Source organism: Oryctolagus cuniculus, chromosome 21 (genome assembly GCF_051225735.1).
Source record: "Oryctolagus cuniculus isolate XC-2025 breed Fujian yellow rabbit chromosome 21, ASM5122573v1, whole genome shotgun sequence".
NCBI classification, from domain to species: domain Eukaryota; kingdom Metazoa; phylum Chordata; class Mammalia; order Lagomorpha; family Leporidae; genus Oryctolagus; species Oryctolagus cuniculus.
Window position 1 is genome coordinate 38,169,589 of NC_142887.1, and position 6,726 is coordinate 38,176,314.

The following is a 6,726-nucleotide window of genomic DNA, read 5'->3' on the forward strand; positions in this document are numbered from 1 at the left end:
TCAAGAAGCCAAAAGTCACTGAGGCACCCAAAATAATGACAGCAAGCCAGAAGTGGAGCAAGCCAACAGCTGCGCCCTGATTGAAAAAGAACCTTCCTCTTGTGCCCTGAACTCAATATGCCAGCCTCAAAACCAAAGCTCACATCAGAAAATTCATTACAAGCCATGATAAATAAGAAAAAAGAGAAAAATGCCAAAGAAATGCAAGAATCCATAATGATATAGGGCTTGATTTAGTCGCTAGGAAACCGGCTGTTCCTGGATTCACCTACCCCTCCAACTGACTGCCTGTGGAATTCTGACTGAATTAACCTGAAAATCACAGTGAAACTCAGTTTGGAGATAATTAATATCTGTCACCTCAGCCAAAGTGTTCCATTTTATTTTCCAAAACACAAAAACTCACCTTGGTCGTGTTACCTGTAGATTTCTAAGCTTCAAACGCCTATGTGTTGTGTTTTTTATTTCATAATGGCTACTCTGTCCAAACTCTAGTTTATATTGCGTCAGAATACAAAATTTGGGAAGGAAGAAGGCAAAACCAACTCCAACCAAGAAATCATTTAGGAAATTGCCGCTCAAGAAACCACAAATCGGCTGAGGCACTCAAAACAATGACAGCAAGCCAGAAGTGGAGCAAGCCAACAGCTGTGCCCTGATTGAAAAAGAATCATCCTCTTGTGCCCTGAACTCCATATTGCAGCCTCAAAACCAAAGCTCACATCAGAGAATTCATTACAAACCATGATAAATAAGAAAAAAGAGAAAAAAGCCAAAGAAATGCAAGAATCCATAATGATATTGGGTTTGATTTAGTTGCAAGGAAACCGGCTGTTCCCAGATTCATCGACCACTAAAGCTGACTGCCTGTGGAATTCTGACTGAATTAACCTGACAATCTCAGTGAAACTCAAGAAACCAAATTTCAGCTGAGGCACCCAAAACAAAGACAATAGCCAGAATTGGAGCAAGCCAACAGCTGTGCCCTGTTTGAAAAAGACCATTCCTCTGGTGCCCTGAACTCAAAATGCCAGCCTCAAAACCAAAGCTCACATCAGAAAATTCATTAGAAACCATGATAAATAAGGGAAATGTGAAAAAGCCAAAGAAATGCAAGAGTCCCTTGTGATATTTGGCAGGATTTAGACACAAGGAAACTGGCTGTTTCCAGATTCATCCCCCCCCTTCCACAGACCGACTTTGGAATTCTGATTGAATTCACCTCAAAATCGCACTCACACTCATTTGGGAGGGAATGAGATTCTGTCCCCTCAGCAGAAGCGTTCTATGTCATTTTCCAAAACACAGAAACTCATCTTGGTCATGTTGCCTGTAGATTTCTAATCCTGAAAGGTCAATTTGCTGTGTTTTTTTTTTTTCTTTCATAATGGCTACTCTCCAAAATCTTGCTTGTATTGCATCAGAATACAAAATTTGGGAATAAGAAGGCAAAACCGACTCAGACCCAGAAAACATTTAGGAAATTGGCACTCAAGAAACCACAAATTGGCTGAGGCACCCAAAACAATGACAGCAAGCCAGAAGTGGAGCAAGCCAACAGCTGTGCCCTGATTGAAAAAGAACCTTCCTCTTGTGCCCTGAACTCAATATGCCAGCCTCAAAACCAAAGCTCACATCAGAAAATTCATTACAAGCCATGATAAATAAGAAAAAAGAGAAAAATGCCAAAGAAATGCAAGAATCCATAATGATATAGGGCTTGATTTAGTCGCTAGGAAACCGGCTGTTCCTGGATTCATCTACCCCTCCAACTGACTGCCTGTGGAATTCTGACTGAATTAACCTGAAAATCGCAGTGAAACTCAGTTTGGAGGCAATTAATATCTGTCACCTCAGCCAAAGTGTTCCATTTTATTTTCCAAAACACAAAAACTCACCTTGGTCGTGTTACCTGTAGATTTCTAAGCTTCAAACGCCTATGTGTTGTGTTTTTTATTTCATAATGGCTACTCTGTCCAAACTCTAGTTTATATTGCGTCAGAATACAAAATTTGGGAAGGAAGAAGGCAAAACCAACTCCAACCAAGAAATCATTTAGGAAATTGCCGCTCAAGAAACCACAAATCGGCTGAGGCACTCAAAACAATGACAGCAAGCCAGAAGTGGAGCAAGCCAACAGCTGTGCCCTGATTGAAAAAGAATCATCCTCTTGTGCCCTGAACTCCATATTGCAGCCTCAAAACCAAAGCTCACATCAGAGAATTCATTACAAACCATGATAAATAAGAAAAAAGAGAAAAAAGCCAAAGAAATGCAAGAATCCATAATGATATTGGGTTTGATTTAGTTGCAAGGAAACCGGCTGTTCCCAGATTCATCGACCACTAAAGCTGACTGCCTGTGGAATTCTGACTGAATTAACCTGACAATCTCAGTGAAACTCAAGAAACCAAATTTCAGCTGAGGCACCCAAAACAAAGACAATAGCCAGAATTGGAGCAAGCCAACAGCTGTGCCCTGTTTGAAAAAGACCATTCCTCTGGTGCCCTGAACTCAAAATGCCAGCCTCAAAACCAAAGCTCACATCAGAAAATTCATTACAAACCATGATAAATAAGGGAAATGTGAAAAAGCCAAAGAAATGCAAGAGTCCCTTGTGATATTTGGCAGGATTTAGACACAAGGAAACTGGCTGTTTCCAGATTCATCCCCCCCTTCCACAGACCGACTTTGGAATTCTGATTGAATTCACCTCAAAATCGCACTCACACTCATTTGGGAGGGAATGAGATTCTGTCCCCTCAGCAGAAGCGTTCTATGTCATTTTCCAAAACACAGAAACTCATCTTGGTCATGTTGCCTGTAGATTTCTAATCCTGAAAGGTCAATTTGCTGTGTTTTTTTTTTTTCTTTCATAATGGCTACTCTCCAAAATCTTGCTTGTATTGCATCAGAATACAAAATTTGGGAATAAGAAGGCAAAACCGACTCAGACCCAGAAAACATTTAGGAAATTGGCACTCAAGAAACCACAAATCGGCTGAGGCACCCAAAACAATGACAGCAAGCCAGAAGTGGAGCAAGCCAACAGCTGTGCCCTGATTGAAAAAGAACCTTCCTCTTGTGCCCTGAACTCAATATGCCAGCCTCAAAACCAAAGCTCACATCAGAAAATTCATTACAAACCATGATAAATAAGAAAAAAGAGAAAAAAGCCAAAAAAATGCAAGAATCCATAATGATATAGGGCTTGATTTAGTCGCTAGGAAACCGGCTGTTCCCAGATTCATCCACCACTAAAGCTGACTGCCTGTGGAATTCTGACTGAATTAACCTGACAATCCCAGTGAAACTCAAGAAACCAAATTTCAGCTGAGGCACCCAAAACAAAGACAATAGCCAGAATTGGAGCACACCAACAGCTGTGCCCTGTTTGAAAAAGACCATTCCTCAGGTGCCCTGAACTCTATATTGCAGTCTCAAAACCAAAGCTCACATCAGAAAATTCATTACAAACCATGATAAATTAGGGAAATGTGAAAAAGCCAAAAAAATGCAAGAATTCATAATGATATAGGGCTTGATTTAGTCGCTAGGAAACCGGCTGTTCCCAGATACATCCACCCCTCCAGCTGACTGCCTGTGGAATTCTGACTGAATTCACCTGAAAATCACAGTGAAACTCAGTTTGGAGGCAATTAATATCTGTCACCTCAGCCAAAGTGATCCATTTTATTTTCATAAACACAAAAACTCACCTTGGTCATGTTACCTGTAGATTTCTAAGCTTCAAACGCCTATTTGTTGTGTTTTTTCTTTCATAATGGCTATTCTGTACAAACTCTTCTTTACATTGCATCAGAATACAAAATTTGGGAAGGAAGAAGGCAAAGCCAACTCAGACCCTGAAAACATTTGGGAAATTGCCACACAAGAAACCACAAATCGGCTGAGGCACTCAAAACAATGACAGCAAGCCAGAAGTGGAGCAAGCCAACAGCTGTGCCCTGATTGAAAAAGAACCATCCTCTTGTGCCCTGAACTCCAAATTGCAGCCTCAACCAAAGCTCACATCAGAAAATTCATTACAAACCATGATAAATAAGAAAAAAGAGAAAAAAGCCAAAGAAATCTAAGAATCCATAATGATATTGGGTTTGATTTAGTTGCAAGGAAACCGGCTGTTCCCAGATTCATCCACCACTAAAGCTGACTGCCTGTGGAATTCTGACTGAATTAACCTGACAATCCCAGTGAAACTCAAGAAACCAAATTTCAGCTGAGGCACCCAAAACAAAGACAATAGCCAGAATTGGAGCACGCCAACAGCTGTGCCCTGTTTGAAAAAGACCATTCCTCTGGTGCCCTGAACTCTATATTGCAGCCTCAAAATCAAAGGTCACATCAGAAAATTCATTACAAACCATGATAAATAAGGGAAATGTGAAAAAGACAAAGAAATGCAAGAGTCCTTTTTGATATTTGGCTGGATTTAGACACAAAGAAACTGGCTGTTTCCAGATTCATCCCCCCCTTCCACAGACTGACTCTGGAATTCTGATTGAATTCACCTCAAAATCACACTCACACTCATTTGGGAGGGAATTAGAATCTGTCCCCTCAGCAGAAGCGTTCTATGTCATTTTCCAAAACACAGAAACTCATCTTGGTCGTGTTGCCTGTAGATTTCTAATCCTGAAAGGGCAATGCGCTGTGTTTTTTTTTTTTTTCTTTCATAATGGCTACTCTCCAAAATCTTGCTTGTATTGCATCAGAATACAAAATTTGGGAATAAGAAGGCAAAGCCAACTCAGACCCTGAAAACATTTGGGAAATTGCCACACAAGAAACCACAAATCGGCTGAGGCACTCAAAACAATGACAGCAAGCCAGAAGTGGAGCAAGCCAACAGCTGTGCCCTGATTGAAAAAGAACCTTCCTCTTGTGCCCTGAACTCAATTTGCCAGCCTCAAAACCAAAGCTCACATCAGAAAATTCATTACAAACCATGATAAATAAGGGAAATGTGAAAAAGCCAAAGAAATGCAAGAGTCCTTTGTGATATTTGGCAGGATTTAGACACAAAGAAACTGGCTGTTTCCAGATTCATCCCCCCCTTCCACAGACTGACTTTGGAATTCTGATTGAATTCACTTCAAAATCGCTCTCACACTCCATTTGGAGGGAATTAGAATCTGTCACCTCAGCAGAAGCGTTCCATGTCATTTTCCAAAACACAGAATCTCATCTTGGTTGTGTTGCCTATGGATTTCTAATCCTGAAAGGTCAATTTGCTGTGTTTTTTTTTTTTCTTTCATAATGGCTACTCTGTCCAAAATCTTGCTTGTATTGCATCAGAATACAAAATTTGGGAAGGAAGAAGGCAAAACCAACTCAGACCCCGAAAACCTTTAGGAAATTGCCACACAAGAAACCACAAATCAGCTGAGGCACCCAAAACAATGACAGCAAGCCAGAAGTGGAGCAAGCCAACAGCTGTGCCCTGATTGAAAAAGAACCTTCCTCTTGTGCCCTGAACTCAATACGCCAGCCTCAAAACCAAAGCTCACATCAGAAAATTCATTACAAACCATGATAAATAAGAAAAAAGAGAAAAAAGCCAAAGAAATGCAAGAATCCATAATTATATAGGGCTTGATTTAGTCGCTTGGCAACCAGCTGTTCCCGGATTCATCCACCCCTCCAGCTGACTGCCTGTGGAATTCTGACTGAATTAACTTGAATATCGCAGTGAAACTCAGTTTGGAGGCAGTTAATATCTGTCACCTCAGCCAAAGTGTTCCATTTTTTTTTCCAAAACACAAAAACTCACCTTGGTCATGTTACCTGTAGATTTCTAAGCTTCAAATGCCTATTTGTTGTGTTTTTTATTTCATAATGGCTACTCTATACAAACTCTTCTTTGCATTGCATCAGAATACAAAATTTGGGAAGGAAGAAGGCAAAGCCAACTCAGACCCTGAAAACATTTGGGAAATTGCCACACAAGAAACCACAAATCGGCTGAGGCACTCAAAACAATGACAGCAAGCCAGAAGTGGAGCAAGCCAACAGCTGTGCCCTGATTGAAAAAGAACCATCCTCTTGTGCCCTGAACTCCATATTGCAGCCTCAAAACCAAAGCTCACATCAGAAAATTCATTACAAACCATGATAAATAAGAAAAAAGTGAAAAAGCCAAAGAAATGCAAGAATCCATAATGATATTGGGTTTGATTTAGTTGCAAGGAAACTGGCTGTTCCCAGATTCATCCACCACTAAAGCTGACTGCCTGTGGAATTCTGACTGAATTAACCTGACAATCCCAGTGAAACTCAAGAAACCAAATTTCAGCTGAGGCACCCAAAACAAAGACAATAGCCAGAATTGGAGCAAACCAAGAGCTGTGTCCTGTTTGAAAAAGACCATTCCTCCGGTGCCCTGAACTCTATATTGCAGCCTCAATACCAAAGTTCACATCAGAAAATTCATTACAAACCATGATAAATAAGGGAAATGTGAAAAAGCCAAAGAAATGCAAGAGTCCTTTGTGATATTTGGCTGGATTTAGACACAAAGAAACTGGCTGTTTCCAGATTCATCCCCCCCTTCCACAGACTGACTCTGGAATTCTGATTGAATTCACCTCAATATCGCACTCACACTCATTTGGGAGGGAATTAGAATCGGTCCCCTCAGCAGAAGCGTTCTATGTCATTTTCCAAAACACAGAAACTCATCTTGGTTGTGTTGCCTGTAGATTT